General features: G+C 33.5%; 1 protein-coding gene across 7 annotated transcripts in view; it reads left to right on the forward strand.

Annotated features, from left to right (window-relative positions):
• The window catches only part of LOC145287853 (protocadherin Fat 3-like), a 1,926,363-nt gene that overhangs the window by 88,799 nt on the left and 1,817,089 nt on the right, over positions 1–20,475 (forward strand). The window lies entirely within an intron of this gene.

Here is a 20,475-nt window from a genome sequence, read left to right on the forward strand (position 1 = left end):
TGTAAATTTTAGCCATTTTTAACCGGAAAGTCCAAATTACTTCGTGGTACTTAAAAAAAAAAAAAAAAAAAAAAATGAAAGGATTTGAAAACATCTATGTCAAATCGAACTATTTTTGAATTCTTAGCAAATCTTTATGTATTAAGTGATTTCAAGTTCGAAGAGTTAATTGATTATTAAAATAAAGGTTAATTGATTTTAAAGCTAGGAGCTGAAACAATTTTATAAATTTGGTTCAATCGATACTTGACTTATCGAACGATAGAGAAATAAAAAGAAAAAAAACTTTTTTATTATAACTAGCAGGGAGAGCCGGAGTGAATTAGAATTGAATGATGATCAACAAATGCATAATATAATAGTTGTATTACCATCGAAATGACAGTTTCAATTTTTCAATAAAGTTGATTGCTTGCCTGCTCTAGTCGCGTACCCACTGTGGATCACGACGAACAACTTCACATATTTCCCCGCAGTAACTTAGTCTTCAATCGATTGTGATCTACACTGCACTGTAGAGATCATAATCTGGATTCTATAAAATTATTTTATTTAATGACTTGAATTAAAGTGTAAATTCAAGTCATGTACCATGGTTTAATTGTGCCCTAAACCGAAACCTTCATTGCGTAGGCGGCCGTGTCTTACCAAGAGACCATATTGTTAATTTTATACGCCGGGTCTTTCTGTTACTGCGGTGAGTAAACTACTCTAGTGCACTTATAATATTAAGCTGTATGAGAATTTTTACTTTGTTAAACATCGAACTATTTCTTATTTAATCGGATTTTTTGGTTTTCGATATTTATCGGGTGGATTCCGACATAAAACCTAGCTAAGAACACTTCAGAGAGATGAAACACATTTGCCTGATTTTTTTTTATCGGCTAAGCCGTTTCGGTGTCCATAGGGAACAACTCCACACACGCAAACGTGTTCTTTGTATATAAGTAGATATATTTGATAACACAATCTGCATAAGAGTATCTTGCGTTAAAATAGAATAACTCCCAGGCAACGTTGGTTAAGTACAGACGTCCATTTATCCAATTCTTTTTCCCGCAGCAATCTCTATTTCAAACTATACAGATATCTTGTAACAAGATAGACATACCCCTGATATACAACGACCCTTAAACAAAAAAGACTCTGGGTAATACCGACTCATATATCATGCGTTTTAACTTTACACGATAGGTCTAACCTTGACTCATTTTAAGCCAGGTGCGAGGAGTTTAATTTTCAGCGAAACGCAGAGAATTATTAGCATGACCTTCAGCCAGGTCAAGTATATATAGACATAGAAAGATTAAAAGCACAGCTTAGTCGGAGGAGTCGAATTTGAGAAAGGAGTATTGGCGACGTGAATGGGTACGTTTTTAGGTGCGCCTCGCATACCTAGCAAAAGAAAGTGAAAAGAAACACAAATGAACAAAATAAGGCGGTCTTCGAAAGTAGGTGGAGCGGAGGCCGGAAACGTAGAGGAACTCTGATACAGCTTCCGCTCTTGAGTGACGAACCATTTAACGTGCCGCGTCTGCTTTTATGTTTTTTACAATGAGGGTGCCGGGAGTAAGGGGGACGATTTTCTCAACGTCGATGCCTCTCTGTCTCCCTCACTTTCTGTTCTCACTCTCTCTCTCTTTTTTACCCTCAACCCCCCTCCCCACATAGTTTGTTGCTTTAACATGTTCGGTTTCTCAAGTGGCTGCTGATTCTTGTAATGATCGTTTAGTTTTGGTCTTTCTTTTAGTTTGTTTATCGACAATTCGACTACGCACGCACACACACACACATACATATATATATATATATATATATATATATATATATATAAACTAGCAAAAGTACGCGTCGTTTACTGGGTTCAAAAACAGCCTACAGAAAATGGACTCTGATTTATGAAAGTATGATAGATTATGAAAAGGAAGGGTTGTAAAGAGATAACTTCGAATTTGGGGGTATCAAAACCAAAGGAAAATATGATGGAAGTAAAAATAAAATAAATAAACCTCATAATTTATTATACCATACCTGTTCAGACTGAAACACTTATCACAATATTCTGTGAATCTATATTAAAAACCCTTAGTAAATTCCGTGACATATTTCCATTCTATGGGTTAGGCGCGAACGGACACCCCATAATTTTATTATACCATATTTCTTCAAACGTAAACATAATTATCAAAATATACTTACGCATATAGATAGGAAAAGTATTTATTAAAGTCTGTGCCTATTTCCATTCTATGGAGGCCAAGCGCCAACGTAGACCCCACAATTTTATTATACCATCCCTATTAAAGTTAACATACTTATCAAAGTAGTATGTACATCTTTATCAAAAACACTTGTAAACGTTTTTTTTTTTTAATTTTTTTTTTTAATTTTTTTTTTTTATTTCCATACATTGTGGACCAGGCACGTATGCAGACACCACAATTTCAATGAATTATCATTATGCCAGATCAAACATCTCCATTCCTGTGTCTTGATACATCTTCTATCGTTATATGTGATCAGTTTTCTATAATAGCCAACCATATAGGAGCCTATTCGTGACCAGACACACACACAATCAGCTTATCTCTCTGTTTGTCTGTCTGTCTGTCTGTCTATATATATAAACGCTTTACCTATTCCTAGTTTTTGAAACTTAACTTTTTGGCTCGAATCATTGTAAACACCCAAGTAATATACACACATAATTTCGCAAAATTAGAAAATACACTTGTAGAGGATTAGGTTTATAGGTTTTAGTTTCATTAGTAGTTTAAACTCTAAGAATATGTACGCTTTTTGTCATTAGTGATAATAAAATATCAAGTTTCAAATGAAATTAAACTAAAAAAAATATAAGAATGTTTTGGTATAGGTAAAGAGGCGCAATTATTTTCTGATTCCAAGGTCTTAGGAACGGTCTGCTTTTCTATTAACCATCTTAATACACGTTATATATATATATATATATATATATATATATATATATATATATATATATATATATATATATATATATATGTTCAGAATCTCTATTAGATAAATCATCGGTTTCAAACCTGATAATAGAGCACCGTTTTAGGTCCCAATGTTAGTCTCTCTTCAACCAATCTATATCGTATGTTTATATCCTATAGATCTGATGGGGACAGAGTTTGGTATTGGGACCTTAATAATTTTCTTATTATCAGGTTTGAAACAGACGGTACCGATGGCTTGTTCTTTCTTCTGAAAAAAAATATTAGGCTCTTATTTGGAGTTTTTTTTTTCTTATGACATTTTGCTGGAATTCTTTTTTCCCAAAAAATATAATTAAGTTTATATATATATATATGTGGAAATCAGTATACGATAGTAAAACATATGCCTAGAATATTTATAATGTTTATCCAAATTAAGTTTAAAGGGTTTTGATTCTTGAAAACGTTTTAAATTCAAGGTAAAATTTATGTATAATAATTATTCAACAATTTCAAGTTAAATCTGAAATATTTTAATTTAAAAAAAAGGAACTGTTTTCATTACCCATAACACCTCTAAATAACCCGAAAGAATCGGAAATTTATGAAATAGCTATGAACTGATACTGACGTTATTAATATTTAATGAATCGGTGATATCTAAATTTTCACGATGGCTTCCAACGATTTGTTAGTCCTTTGGCATAAAAAAATAGTTTACATTTAAACGCCATTTCATATATAAGTGTGTACCAAGATTCATATTGATGGGTTTAGTTAAGAGCAAGGGTTAATCTTTTTTCTGCAATCTCTCCCTTAGAACACTCAGATACCTTCTACCACCTCCTCCTTGCATGCATCCTTACATAATAATGTTAGAAGTAGTGGTAGTATCTAATTTATCATTATTTTGCAACACACATTTCATTATGATATGAATAGTAACATATGAAGGATTCTTCATCAATGCTGGAAGTTTCTTTATCAATCATCTTGACCTGCCCCGTGACGGTTGCCGTTGGAGTGCTACAAATGATCTGTCAACCAGTCCTCTCCATCTTTCCCTGGTCCTCCGCAAGTTTGACCGCTTCGCCCTGCTTCAACTATAGTGCCTTACCATCTCTTCTGTCTTCCTCTCTTTTCTCCTCCTGACTGTTCTTTGGAGATCTATATTCGCAAGCCCCCCTTGTAAGGTGGCCTAACTATTTTAGTTTATGCCTCCGGGTTGTGGTGAGAAGTTCCTCATAGGGACCAATGGTTTGCCTTATTCTGTTTTATTTTTACTTCTTCGTTTGTTATGTGGTCTTTTTAATTAAGTTTTAAAATTAAATCTTACTAGTTTGCCTCTATGAATTGTATGTACAAAAAACAAAATTATCAAAAGTTGTATATCAAATTTTTAAATAAAAATAACATTTTCACCATTTTTCCTCAAGTGAACAAAAGCCAAGTTTGTCAGCGGTTAGTAAAGTCCTGTATTTCAACATTATTCGAGACGACCTTGCTATTATAAACATACTTTTTGTACACAAATCGACATCGTATAATATATCGTTATCATTGTTTTCCAGGACACAGGACCCATTGTATAGATGAGAAAGGCATGTTAAAAAATCTGAATAAAAAATCAATTAAATTCAGGAAAAAACTAAACTTTGTCAAGATTTCTGGGTGTGATTTATTCATTTATCAAATTAAGAATAAGTATGATATATTCAGTGTCCATATGAATTGGGAATCCCAAAGAAAATAAGCTGCGAAACACCTAGTTATGATAGTCGAATCTCACTTTCACCACCCTCCCCTGAAAGGTCTCAGAGACCACTCTATAACGATAAATTTGGCGAGCGACCAACTGAAGTCTCGTAACGCCCTTATGGTGGGCGGTACGTAGCCCGTTGTCAACCCTATTTGAGATTATCGTGTACATTCTAATATATTTATAAATGCACATACCTATAAAATGGAGATATGCAACTAAGTTACTATTTGACCACCTAATTTACCATTATTATGGGCTATTTAATTAGATGACGAGCCTGACAAGAGTCACTCATTCTGTAAATGAGCAAAAAATATTTGAATTTAGATAGTGAATGATAGACATGTATAGGTAAATAAAGATTGGACACTTATTCAATTAATTACAAGTAGTTCATTCAGAAAATCTTAGTCAGTTGGGGACTTACCTCCTATAACTATATATCCCTTGATTAAATAGATTTCTTGGTTATATTTGGTATATTTCATTTTGATCCATGAATATACAAACGTATCCAAGATGAAACATGCGCACTTGACATCAGTAAAAACAAAATATTAACTATTTCTCATATCTCCAATATAAAAGTGTATACATGTATGGGGGGAAACTGAGTTTTCTATAAACAGAAAGTTTCGGAAACCTTCATTACGTATATTATGTAAAATTTGCCGGAGTAAACCACGGAAGAATTTCTGCGTCACCAAGTGAAGTGTAAGGGGGTTATAACTCAATGAACACTTGGAATGTATCCATTATTTTAATTATATGTGAAAGATTTTCTTAGTAAAAATAATCGAAGTGGATCGCAATCTCTAAGTGTCCCTTTCACCGTAGGGAGATGTGGGAGCTAAACCTCCTTTAGAATTTCTAATCCATCCGAATTTATGATGTTTATCGTATGTATGGCATTCTCCGAGTAAGTGCTGAATATGTACATGCCCGAATTTCTCTTTGGCAAGCTAAGATAGAATTCCTTCAAATTTTAATGAAATTTACTCCATATGACACTACTTCAGTTTCAGACGTTTTTTTCTGACTATATTGTTTTAAGAAAAATAAACCAAGTAATGATCGTAGACAAAACGAACCGGATAGTTATTATAATTAGACCTTGAGGAACCGCGAAGCGTCATACAAGTATGTTTTCTTTCAATTCATAATTTGAATATGATAGAAATGTATGGATAAGAATCCAAATTTCCATAAAGAGTATTAGGCATTAAAACCTGATTATTTGGACGACCTAGTTGGTTCGTACGCATCTGTGTACATGTCTAGTTAGTTAAAGAGATAGATTTATTAAAATTTTGTTCGGTAATGTAATTTTTTCCAAAATTTACATTCAAATCAATGTTGTGTGCATCTTGTTGAACAACTATAAATATGGAAAATAATAAAATTTAAAACAAGCTTAGAAGCTAAATAGTGTTCCATGGGCGTGAAGCCAAAAGAAAAAAAAAATAAAGATTTTTTTTTTTTTAATTCATAGTCGAGGGCAAGGAAGATTCACACCTTTGCCAACATTTTTAATTAAATTCTTTTAATGGTCACCGTAGATGTTTACTTCACCTATAACAAAGGCACGACCATATACACGTATACTCATATACATTATTCGTTTGGCTGAAATTAGAGAGCATTGTTTTATTCTATGACAGTTGTTTTTTTTTGTCGGTCAGTGAAAGGATTATCTTGCTAAACTATGAAATTTTTGTACTAACCAAGAGTTTATGGTGGATTTCCCCCACATTAAAAATGACTTTATGCCTGATCATTCTACACTAGAAAAAGTCTGTCTTCATTCTGAAGGGGAGAAATCCTACTTTACTAACATATTTATTTTTAGTTTTTTCTTATACATAGGAGTCACAACTTATCAAGGCCCGGAGGCCACTCAGAGATAAGGGATTGCGTGTACAGTAATCGATGAGATAATATCGTAGTACTCGTTAGTAATGGAGATTTGATAAATTGTATTACTTAAGGGGCGGTTTATCAGGAATTTGTTTATGTTGGACTTGAAGACATTGAAGAGGTTACAATTTAAGGTTTCTTTTGCTAGACACTGGATTCCTTAAGTTTAACATTGCCTAAAATGGGGAGAATAGAAAAAAGGATAGTCTCATTTTAGCATATACTTTTATTTTATCCATGGCTAAGGGGTTGGGTCTATAGATTCATACCATGCCCTATGGCATTAGTTTTTATTTATTGCATTTTCCCCTCCAAAAAACAGTGCCACTTAAGCGTAGGGGGCTAATATCTGGAACATAATTTGCAGGGGTCCTATGAATGGAGTTGAGCAGCAAGATGTCTGTTCACATTACACTTGAACTTTCGCATGTCAATACACTCGGGGAAGCAGGGACGCGGAAGTTAAGAAAATCTTTACTAGAAATCTTTAACATACACAACATATAAACATATTCCCACAGAGATTATTTTATGAAGGTATTCTGAGATACCATAATTTATCTCAACTGGCCATTTTATCTCTCGCTGAAAATAGTAAAAGTAATCCAATAGTTCCGACAAGACTCGATTGCGCATACACGCCTATGCGCGTGCACATATATTGGCGCATGCACAAACATAAAACGGGGGGGGGGGCGGTTAGCATGAGAAGCGGTTTCTAAGTTTAAAAATGTCGACTTCCCCCACTGCAGTTGCTTCTGATCATCATGTTTCAGCTTTTCGTCATCTTTCTTTCCCTTTATTATCGACCCCATCTCATTTATCTGATGCAGTGCTTTCACCTGGCACCTTTCCGTTACACATATGGATTTCATCTCGGTATACACACCTCGACTAATCTCTCGCGTAGATGCGCCGAGAACTTTCCCAGCCCCCGGCGCGTAGTTAAGAAGCGCATTTCGATATAGTTTTAACTGAAATTTCATCATTGCAGGTCTATTTAATATTTTTTTTTTTTTAAATCATTGCTTTTGAGGTAAATAAGTTGAAGCTGAGTATTAAGTACGTAATGTGTTCACGTCTAAGAATAAATATTTTTAGCCATCCACTTTCTTGCCAAGTAACTGTATTGAAACACGGTTTACTTGGGTAGCGATACAACGCCAAACAGAGCGTCTAAAAAATAATTCAAAATAGTCATGCTTGCAAGCTTTCATAGATAGTATCTTTTTATTAGTTATTTTTTTTTCTTATTTCAAAAACTCAAATAGTAATGGAATTGTGGTAGTTACGTGTAGGCGGAAAAAACGTTTACACACTGACAAGAATTGTTGTAGTGTAGTAATAATACACAGATAAGAACAAAACGAGTCGTCTGTTTAGGCTCAAATAATGATATTTCTTTTTTGGTCAGAGCAGATGCAATCCTTCAAAACAAAGTTGCGTTTATATATCCATCCAGTGTGCCCCATTCTATGTAGAGTTCATTTCCCCAACAACGTTCAACAAGTTAGTCATCGTTGCGGTGTAAGTAAATAACACTGAAAGTTTAAGACAATTTAATACTAAATATTTACACCTGTTTTATATTTGTATTTTGTGAGGACATTTACCCCAGTTCTTAATGCATGTGTCTTGTGGCATATCCCAGTTTAATGGTGTGGGTCAAACAATTTTTTGCGATAGTAATAAGAAAAAAGTGTAACTATACGATTAGAACATAAAAAATAAGGGTTTAGTTCCTACGTGTCAAAGTAAGGTTGCCTTTGATAATTGGGCAATGATAGGATGAAAGTTCTTTTATTCTCGTTTCGTTTCCGTGATAAATGTAGCTGTATATAATGTTAAAATAAAAATAAAAATACGCCACACAAATCAAATAAAATCACTAATTAAAACGAAACACCGCAAAAGCTAAATATATACTAGACACGTTCTACATGAATGAACAAAAGTATTGTAGAGATTAAAAAACGGCAATATAGGACGATTATTAAAGAGTGTTCCGACCATATCACCTACCAACTATATATTTGATGTTTCATTTGCTGAGAGTAATAGAAAATTTTGTTTTCTAACGAAAATGAAAATGCAGAAGCGAAACGAAATTTGGAAAAAAATAAAAATGTCTAGCAAATCCATTTTTATCTCGTTTTTTTTTTTATTGTTTCTTGTACACCGGCGATAGATATATATATATATTACACCAAAGTGGGTAATCGATCATAGTCACATTTTGGGTGTGGTTAAATTCGATTACTATTTTACAATACAAAACACGAGAAACCGTCGATAGTGTAAGGTACGCTCTATAGTGTCAATTTCAATATCATTGATCGTTTCTTTTTTGGGTTTTTTCTATGTACAATTTTGCTTATGATCTGATTGATGGACTTGTCGACTGAGAACAATTAGGTAACATTAGCGATTGTGCTTCCGAAAAGTAAGGGTCATGACCTCAAATAATTTATATTTATTTCATCAAAAGATTAACAATATAAAATAAATCAATAATTGTCGAATTTGTTTATAACACTGGAATTGAAACGCATCGTATTCCTAGTTTCCTTTAATATCGTCTACCGTTCAATAAGCTTAGTTTAAGGATTTTGTGGAAGTGAACTGAGGTCACAGTTCATCTAAACTTGTATGACACCACTAACCATCTGCTTTTCACGGAATTGTTTCATCGCCCTCGGCGCCTTAATGGGCCATCAACACTGTAACTGCGATTGACTAATTCTTCCTATGCGCGCGCAGTGGTGTCTGTTGATTGAGTCATGAATGTATTTTCATTCAAGACAAATTAGTTTTTTCTCCCGAGGAACACAGTTAAATATTGTCTACTATTGTCAGTTGGAGAGATACAACTTGATCTTCCATCATTCGAGTCGAGATATGGAGTTTAAGAATTACGATTGAATTTTAGAAATATATATATATATCTAACGAGGTGCCTTCAATAAGCTTCTAGACTGTTTGTATGGACGTTTTTTTTCGATAGTACAAAGATGAAACTCGTTCACTTCGAAGTAATCCCTTCCGGCTACAATGCACTTGTTGTAACCTGCCCACAACTTCTAGAAGTACTATTGTGTGACTGCATTAATGACGCTCATCACATCCTCTTAATTGCCTAATAACGACAGCCTCTTAGGTTTTCTTTTAGCTCGAGGAAAAACAAAAGTCACAGGAAGCAAGATATGGACTATAGGGAGGGTGAGAAACTATCTTAATGCCCATTTTGGTCAAATAAATCCGGATTGTCTGTGACAAGGATGAAGTTGTGGACTGATTCATTGTCTCGGTTGAAATGTCACTTGCCCGATTTGAAGAGTGCTGGACTCTTCCTACAGAATCTTATCTTGAACTCCTTGAAAACTCAACAGTATTTTTTGATTCAGTGTGAAACCCAGTGCAGGTAGATCATGCCGTGCTGGCAAAAAAATGTTCCTCAGTTTCTAAGTTGATTTGCTCTGTCTGACCTTTAGTCTGAAAGAGCCAACATGCTTCCACTGGGAGTTATATCTCTTAGTTTCTGTGATTGTGGGATCTGTATTCATAAGCTCGAGCATCTCCCTGCTGTCATGACAATGTCTTTCTGATCTTCTCCGAGCAGCTTTTGGACAAATTCTCTAAAATTTTCCGCATCTTCAGTTCCTCGCGGATTATGGTGTGTTCCGTTCCAACACTACATCAAATTGTGCAATTATTGTCTTTATAGACACACAGCGGTCTTTAGCCATGAAATCCTATTTGCCCAATCAACACGAGTCTTCTGATTTTATCACCACCTTCTCAATTCTCATCATCCATGATAGACTCCCTGTCTTCCTTGAATCATTTATGCTACTCAGAAATTGAGGCTCAATGCATGTAAGATAGTCCACAATTAGTCTGGCGTATTTCATACAGTCCTGTGGCATTTTACAAAGTTAAAAACAGAATTTTATTGAACATTGTTCTTCTAATGTGACCTCACCTCCAGATTGCATTTTCGAAATTCATCAGCTGTGACACTCACGCTGTAGTAGGGTGTATACTAATTCCTGTCGTAGCTGTTCCTTTTAACCTGAAAACATAAATATTGGTCAGTAATCAGGATCTACGACAACTAACAATTCTTATACAGAAAAAGTGGAAAATGATTAGAGGCACCTCGTGTATGTATTTGTATATATTTAAAGGAAACTGAATCTCAATCACCTAGCGAAACCTTCTGTGGAGAGTTGCTTATTCATTAGTTCGTTTATGTATGGACATGATACGACGATGACTAAATATCTTAAACCGTCATAAACATCGGCTACATAAATGTATTTAAAAATAATAATTGTCACCTTAGCTGTTGGATTGTTATAGATCCAGTGTTTGATTCACAATTATAATGTTCACAATACAAAAAAAACAAAATCATTAATTACCGTAATCGTGTATTGCAGGAAGCGTGATTAAATGTTTACTTTCTTAACAACCACACAAGAAGTTTCAACTGGCGTGTACGTCATGTATATGCGACTGTCACTTCTTTTACTAGATTGTCCAACTCATTGGATCCTCGCTTTATGTAAAGTGTCTATCAAGGATGCATCACTTCCATTTCCTAAATGATTGGTCAGGTCCAAGCATGGATTAAACTTAGTCTCGCAGCCTAATCGCAAGCACTTTAATTACTATATGAAATACTATTCGATCATTCATCTTTTGCGTTAATTTATTTTTCTAATCTGAAAATGATTTCCTGAAGAACCAGATGTACTGAGACTCCTCCAATAAAATGAATCTTTGATTTTGACACAAAAACATTAGGACAATCGCGAAATATAGAAATGTCTTTTGAAGGTTTCTATTGTTATTAATGTCTTTTAAAGGTTTCTATTGTTATTAGTGTCTTTTAAAGGTTTCTATTGTTATTAATGTCTTTTAAAGGTTTCTATTGTTATTAGTGTCTTTTAAAGGTTTCTATTGTTATTAGTGTCTTTTAAAGGTTTCTATTGTTATTAGTGTCTTTTAAAGGTTTCTATTGTTATTAGTGTCTTTTAAAGGTTTCTATTGTTATTAGTGTCTTTTGAAGGTTTCTATTGTTATTAATGTCTTTTGAAGGTTTCTATTGTTATTAATGTCTTTTGAAGGTTTCTATTGTTATTAATGTCTTTTGAAGGTTTCTATTGTTATTAATGTCTTTTGAAGGTTTCTATTGTTATTAATGTCTTTTGAAGGTTTCTATTGTTATTAGTGTCTTTTGAAGGTTTCTATTGTTATTAGTGTCTTTTGAAGGTTTCTATTGTTATTAGTGTCTTTTGAAGGTTTCTATTGTTATTAGTGTCTTTTGAAGGTTTCTATTGTTATTAGTGTCTTTTGAGGGTTTCTATTGTTATTAGTGTCTTTTGAAGGGTTCTATTGTTATTAGTGTCTTTTGAAGGGTTCTATTGTTATTAGTGTCTTTTGAAGGGTTCTATTGTTATTAGTGTCTTTTGAAGGGTTCTATTGTTATTAGTGTCTTTTGAAGGGTTCTATTGTTATTAGTGTCTTTTAAAGGTGTCTGTGTTCTACAATATCGGCATCATGTAACAGAAAAAAGAATATCTTAAACAAAAGTGACATTTACATAGTTTTTTTTAAAGTCTGTCAGAGAAAAGTACTAAATCTGAAATATTTTCGTCTAGTGTTAATTCGCCCAAAACATTAATATACTCTTGCGTTTAACGCTGTCAAAAATGATTGATTTCATTCGAGCATCTCCAAGAACATTTTACTCGCAATTTTAAAGTATATCCAATTGTCATGCTGAAATTGGGGTCAAACAAATATCCTCTCGCAAAAAAACAAAAAACGATAAAGTAATACTACTACCACTACTTATATATATATATATATATATATATATATATATATATATATATACCCATCTATGGACGTGCATACAGGTGGTGATACGGGTGTTCAAGCGCGTGCCCGTTTTACTCTTATTTTAAAAGTGCTTTTTCCTTAAGAAATGTATTATAGGCCGGGCCCACCATATTTTTCCAGTTTTCTGCACGTCCCTGTATATACCATGTAATTCCTACCAATTGAAACTCTTGCAAAACAGTATAAAAGCGATCTGTAACCGATATTTGCGTTTGTGACATTTTTCTCAAAGTTTTTTTATGATTTATATCTTTGTTATTTAAGCATTTTTCACAGCTATAACAAAATCCTTCTCGTAAGGTAACGGATCAACCGGTTTCTCATTCTTTTTAAAATTGTTACATGTGAGGAACTACAATTCTTGTCATTTATAGTTTGTCCCAGGGTTCTAAATTGTCTATTTTTTTTTATTTATGGATGTTTGTTTATCTATACTCCTATAAACTCGTTTTTTCTTTTGTGTGTATTGGTATCCATATTAGAATCCCTCTTTTCTATTTATTAGTATTTATTTGCTTTCCAACCAAAGCAAAATGTGACACAAGGTCGTTTTTGATGTGGGGTTAAACTAGCTTCCCGAAAAAAAAGGCAAAAGGGGCACTTTGGTTTGAACCAATAATAATTGTCCCAGTAGAGAGGGTTCCCCTCCATTAACCGGGACCAATTACCTTAAGTGCAGCATTTGCAGAAAGATACTACACTTTGATCCCGGCCCCAAGGCCAAGAACAACAGAAAAAAAGCAACCATCTGCTCTATTTATTTAAAAAGAAAATATAATTTTGTTATATATGGGTTGTGGAATTGCATTCACTAGCAAAAGATAGCTAATTTGCATATTTTTTTAAACATTCATTTTAATTATTTCCCTATTAGTTGCTTCGATTTTCTAATGGGATAATCATCTTTCGTTAACTATTACGTGTAATTGTATTCATGCAGATATTATGCATGATTTATTCTTGCATAATATTTGCGTAAAATGTTTATAGTAAACACAATTGTTTCCAAATATATTTATGTATACGTATATATTTTTGTTTAATAGATTTTGCCTACCAAACTCCTATAGTTTTTGGTCTACAGATATGAAACTTCATATATAAGGTATTTGAATCCATGCAAAACTTTATATTTTGGGTTAAGCCCGGAAAAATCGGTGCAAAAGTGTGAAAATAAAAAAATTACCATGTGAAGGTCGAACGCCGGTATTACGAATGCATAACGTAGTAGCTATTGGTTCATGTTTAAATTTTTAGCCTTGAAGTAAACGTGTTTTCATAGCCCAGTAATTGACGGCAGAAGCTAAAATAAATCGTGAGCTGAAGGTTTTGGTTTCGATTCACGGTGGTGCCGCATGAGTCTTTTTTAAATACTTTTTTAAATCATTACTATATATTGCATCCAATCTATCTATATATCTATAAAAGTGAAAATATATTTTTCTATAGTAGTTAAGGAAGACTATTATGCAGCAAGGCATTACTTTACATATTCACACTTTTTAATATATACATATGCACATATTTACAAATTTAATAACTTTAATGATTTTGTTTGATTATAAATTATTACAAAATGTTACAGTAAATTCTGCATTAATCATATACTTATATCGATCCCAACATGTGCTCGGAATGCGTGTATATATATATATATATATATATATATATATATATATATAAATAATTGTAAAGCTAAAATGATCGTGTAACGAGTGATGGAACCTACTTTCTGGTTTACGACATCCGAATACGCATGCGCGCATAAACATTAACCCATAACAACGTAAACAATTAAATATAAATCGCTTCTTTTGCAGATTTTGACATACGCACTGAAATATTAACGTTATTTGGAAATTATTTAACATGAGAAGAGTGGGGGTGTTTTGCAACTGTTCTTTATTACAACTATACTGTCGTTATTTTCATCATGCTTAATGTTCGATTTTGGAGCGATTATTCGGAAAAATAGGTAAGTTTACATGAATAGGGAGGATTTTTTTTTCATGTTTGTGTGATCCGTCCGTGATTTTTAATCTTAATATACTTTGATAGAAATGTTATGTACAAAAAAAACCTATTTTCTTTACGTCACAAGTGAGTCTCATACATGAATTCTCATAGCTAATATAACATACTGACCCAACAGGCCACGGGTAGTCTTGTGTGTGTATATATATATATATATATATATATATATATATATATATATATATGGTTTTTGTTTTGATTTTTTAAACGATAGTAATGCCTATGTCTCCGCCTCGGAGGACCGGTGTTTTTCTTAGAAAGTCGCCCAATTTTATTTGGACGTATTATTTATTTATTTATTTATTATTTAAAAAAAAAAACCAGTAATCTACGGACACGCGTGCTTCGGAGCCCTAATCCTCTTCAGCGCAGCCTGACTGTTGGCATGACTCGATATCCTCGATTTGTGAAAACTTTGAACAAATTATAAGTGAAAATTATACTCTTATTTAATATCAGTTTCTGGGCAAAAAATATTAATATGTATTTCTAGGAGGATTGAACTTGTAATTAAACGATTCGGGTAGTAATCCGTAAATTCCGTCATCATCCATATTACAAGGACTTTTCCTGGAAACACCCATGAAGTTGTTTTTTTTTCTTTTTTACCTCGAAACTCATATTGAATCGCATAACTCTATTTCTTGTTATATTATAAATATTTATGCATAAGCAACGAAAATGTAATTGTATATCGATCCGAACATGTGCCTGGAACGTCATCTTCCATTTCCCAGCAGATACTAAGCACCACTATTAAATAACAGCATAGAATTAAACCTGCGGTTTATGTTTGTCTTCTTAGCAACGAAAATGCTGATAGTATATAGTTTTAAATACTATGACGGTGCCGCATAATTATCCTGTTAATTGTGAAATATAAATTGTGGAAGACTCACAAATCCGAGCAGAAAATACACGCGAAATTTAATTCTTTAGGATAATACGCATATCGATTTTCAACACTATTGGAGATTGAAGTTATAACATTCATTTGCTATGAATTCCGATGTTCTTAGATTGTTCTTACTCAATATACATTCAACGCCATATATTTTTGTAGACCTTTTTCAACAAACCGAAACATGCTTAGTCATTAAGTTAATTCAGGTTCAAAATAAGTTTATATTTAAGAGTCTATCTTGACAAAAACGTTTGTACAAATTGTTTATATTTTTTGCGTTTTCTTGAACGCATACTCGACAGTATTATAGTACACTTTTTGAACAGTACATACACTACACATTAATCTTAGCCTGGTGATCAGGGAAGGATGTTTTAATTAGAGTTCAACCCCGATATCGGGAAATTTCGCAATGAATCTTCAGGTGTTGCTTTTAAAATATTGCTAGAGGGTGACAACGTACATACAGTTAGCGCTTTATGTTTATATTATATTTTACGCAGAAATGAGGGTGGTTTGGTTTTGATTATGCTCTTCCGGTCATAATGTTCAAATTCTGCTTTTTTTTATTCGAAAGTCTCGTCTCTAATGGTAAAAATAATTGTTGGTATTCAGGCTTGCGCACCGGCTAAAATGCCTCCATGTACCGGATCCGGGTCCCTTGCCGTATGTTGCAAACTTTTGGTCTAGATGGTAATAAATGCGATTACTGACCTGTGATGGCTGATAATCTAGTCTAATTAAAATTTGATGAAGCGAAACACTCGCCCTCTCTCTCTCTCTCTGAATGACACACACACACACACGTTTTATTTATACAGACTTGTCAAGGCAAGTTACTATACATACTATAAACACTACACATTTAATTCTGATTGAACTAAGATATGTAATTTGTTTACACTGAGCTCTAAATACTTGGATATTGTGTGGCTGATTTAATCACTTAAGTAAATGTTTTTGTGAGTGAAGCAGTATTAACAGAACATTTAAATAATTTCAATAACGGTTAAATAATTGACTCTATATCATTAAACTATTTTCTGCGTTCCTTAGAGAGAATTATCGGCAGGAGGCATGAAATAAACGAAAATTATTTTTAAATAGATTTTGTTAGTTTTATAAGATAAGATATACAGAAAATTTTAATGAAGATTGTATTAAAAGGATTAAATCATTTAAATACTTATTTCTTTTGGTATTTATATAATTTAGAATGCAAAAAAAAAAAAAAAACGTTCTCCCTGATTCTTTCTCCTTTGATCTAGAGCATGAAGTACAATGAGGAAAAAGTGGCTTGTTACTTTTAACGCATATAAAACCAAGCTACTATCTTTGCATCGTCAGCATTCTGATCCCCATCTGGCATCAATCCTGGTTTAAAATGGAATACGTACATCAAATCTATTGCCAAGGTTGCTGGAAAAATGATGGGCTCCTTCTATCGATCCAGGAGATATCTACTTGCTGATGCAATTCTCTACCTACAACAGCTAGGTACGCCCAAGAATGGAGTATTGCTGTCACATGTAGGCAGGGGCTGCAGGAAGACCTTATCCTACCTTGACAGAATTAATAGATTTCGTAGCCTAGTGGGGGATGCCCATTTCTCTTCCCTGCGACCTCTTTCTCACAGAAGAGACGTTACGGTCCGTCTGTTTTATCGTTATTCTCATGGTAAGTCCTCGTCTGAGCTCCAATCTATGGTCGCCCCTCGCCAAACATTCACAAGAAACACTCGTCTAGCTGTAAACACTATCAATTTCCCCCACTTTTATCTGTGCCGAAACCTAAACGTAGATTCTATGAACAAAGCTTCTTTATAAGAACTGTACACTTGTTGAACTCTCTTCCGTTTACCTGTCACGTACATCTCCTTTTTTTTGGGGGGGGGAGGAGGGCGTTTATATTTCCGATTTTTTTTTATCTATTATTTCACTAAAGGTGTATCCAAACGGAACGTCATGTCAACCCTGACAACACCGGGTATCTATGCTAGTTTTACATAAATATACAAAATCATGTTTTACGTAAATCTAAGTGGATATTTTCGCAGGACTTTAATTTTTTTATCATATTGGTAATGCTATTTTGTAAACTTCTCATTTCATGGGAAATTATACCCATGGCTGTATTCGAAATTATTTTACTTGATTTTTTCTATAAACAAGTGTCTACAAGGATCAGTTCGAGTAATTACGCTAGTATATTTATAAACATTACAAGCTTTATATATATATATATATATATATATATATATATATATATATATATATATATATATATATATAATCTCCTAACTAGCAGGGAAACTTTTGGTTGCTCGGAATTGAATACGGATAAAGGAATGTTCCACACTACCGACACATTTATTGTTATCGAAAAACGGGGAATTCCCCCATGTTTCAATCAAATAGATTTTATGATCTAGTCGGGGATTCATCCAGGAATACCTGGAAGAAAATTCATTAGCCTCCTCGTTGTAACTCGGTCCATAATACATTGTCGTCTACATTGCAATATAGAGACCTTTTTTTTTCTTTACACAGTGATCAACACTTATCAAGGCCCGGAAGCAACTCAGGGATAAGAGTTATTGCAAGTACATTACGTTAGTGTGGAGATTTGATGACGTGTTTACTTAAGGGGGCGGTTCATTAGGAATTTGTTAACGTTGGACTTGAACACATCCAAGTTGTAGTCCGGTGGGAAGCATGCAGACGGAACAGAGTTCGACAGGCTTGCAGTTCTAAGAAAACTTATCGTTGATTTTATAAAATTAATCCATGTAATGATTTGTATTAAAGTTAAGAATGCAAAATCAAGTATGATGATTCAATTGGGCTTTTTAAAAAAAGCATTCACATCAAACACAACCTTATCTTCAAAAGTCAATTGTTCATTTCTTACACCATGCTTTTCGGTTTGTGTGATGAATAGACTAATCAAATGCGTTTGTGATGTTAGGCTGTATAAGCATGTATATTTCCATCAAAATCGGACTTTTATTTTATTTAATTTAAGTTTTCTTTATTATTGATTTTCGAAACATATGGGGGGGGCATTCCAACACAAAATCTATTTAAGAACACTGACAAACACAAAGTACATTGATATTAAATTTCAAAAAAGCCGGATCTGCCGTTTCGGTATCCATAAAGAACGAACTCTAACACAGAGGGCTGAACTGACAAACATACACGGACGGAGAGTCACACAACGTCTTTTTTGTAATATGAGATATTACACGGGATTCTCTGCCACTAAAAAATATTAAGATGTTCCTTCTCGTTATTTTAGAAATTTATAAATAAACAGCCGTGCAATTTTGTAAGACCAATTACGCATATGACCTAATCCTCTATTTTAGGTTTACATGTCAATGTGAATTTACCAGTTTAATTTGCATCCCAAATAGAATTCTGCCCATCTGAAAACCATGCATAAACATTTTATGCTAAAATGCTTCAAACTACTTTTTCCATCTTTTTCATTAAAATCTACATTAGTTGCACTATTCAGTGACCAATAATTTGATGGTCAATCTCCGTGGAATCCTGCAACGCTTAGTTGTAGTTGGCTCCACTTTGCATAGTTGCAAAACGATTATTTTTGCGAAATAAATATAATTTTGCTATTAACTGAAGCGATTACTTGGACAGCCCAGGCGACCATGCAGTCGGATTCATAAACGATCTGAATTGTCTTAGAAGATTGATATGACAGTTATACGTAGATGGGAAGTTTCCGTGTGAAATTAGTTTTATGTATCTGTAGTCTTTCGCAGTCTTCGTAGCAAAGGCCTGAAAAGCTACGTCAGTAATTTCACTTACTCTTATCTGTGTTTAAATCTATGCGGAAATTCAATGAGCAGTATTTTTTCCTAGAATTGCCAGTCTATGGAACACAATACGGCGCTGCTGCTTCCTGGCTGAATATAAAATGATAGATTTCAAGTCCAATGTTAAAAGGATCTTGAAGATGCGTTTTCTAAAATAAATTAAATTTCCATCTTGCTAGAGTTAATTAAATTTCTATCTGGGGAGTTGAGCAGCGACATGTATCTTTACATCACACTGAAACAGTCAGTAAAGACAGAAGCAAGAAACACAGAATTCCATAGTCTCTAAGTATAAGGAAAAAATAACCTATTAGAATAGGAACACAATGACATATTTGTTAAAATCACATATTATTAACGAATTCCTTTATTTCAAGAGTCAGGTAATTTTGAATCGATTCCCTCATATGAACATTCAGATAAATTTGATAGACGAATACAAAACGAGTTCCTGAGTTTTTGAGGTGAGGATTTGTTATCCGTAGTTAGATTCATCTGACTACTGTTCTCATCTTGAGTGATTTATTCTCTGACCTTGTTTAGGTGTATCTTGTCGAACTCGAGAATTTGGACAATTTCGAACCGGAGCCTTAATTTATTCACGGACGTAGCATGCTCTCGTTTCGAAAGCCATAACTGGATAGTGTGACCAAAAATACAATTGCGAATTACTAAGGACCTCTATCAAGCCATTGCTGACGATAGGAGAGCATGCTACCCCCGTTGAGTAAATAAGTTTCGTTCGAAATTCTGTCCAAATCCTAAAGTTCGACAGAAATGTTACAGCGTTCGACAGGGTACACCAAAGACGGTCGAAGGTTACATCGACAGTAACGTTTTGAAAATAACACTAAAGATGAGATTCCAATAATACGAAATACAGGTGTATAAAATTTGTATTTCAAGAATAAATTAAGACGTCAATAAAAGAGGATACCATACAAAAACATGAGGTTCTTTACACGATATAGAAAATGATTCGGTTTGAATTACAAAAGAATAAACAAATTCATATTTTCACTAATAGTTTTCAATAAAGTTTGCTTTTAAGTTATTGCTACACACCTTTATAATCTCATTGTGATAGAGCATATTCATTGAAAGATATTTTCTCGAAATAATGTGTTAGCACTAAAAGGACTTC

Source organism: Euprymna scolopes, chromosome 11 (assembly GCF_053919585.1).
Source record: "Euprymna scolopes isolate OS-2025 chromosome 11, ASM5391958v1, whole genome shotgun sequence".
NCBI lineage: Eukaryota > Metazoa > Mollusca > Cephalopoda > Sepiida > Sepiolidae > Euprymna > Euprymna scolopes.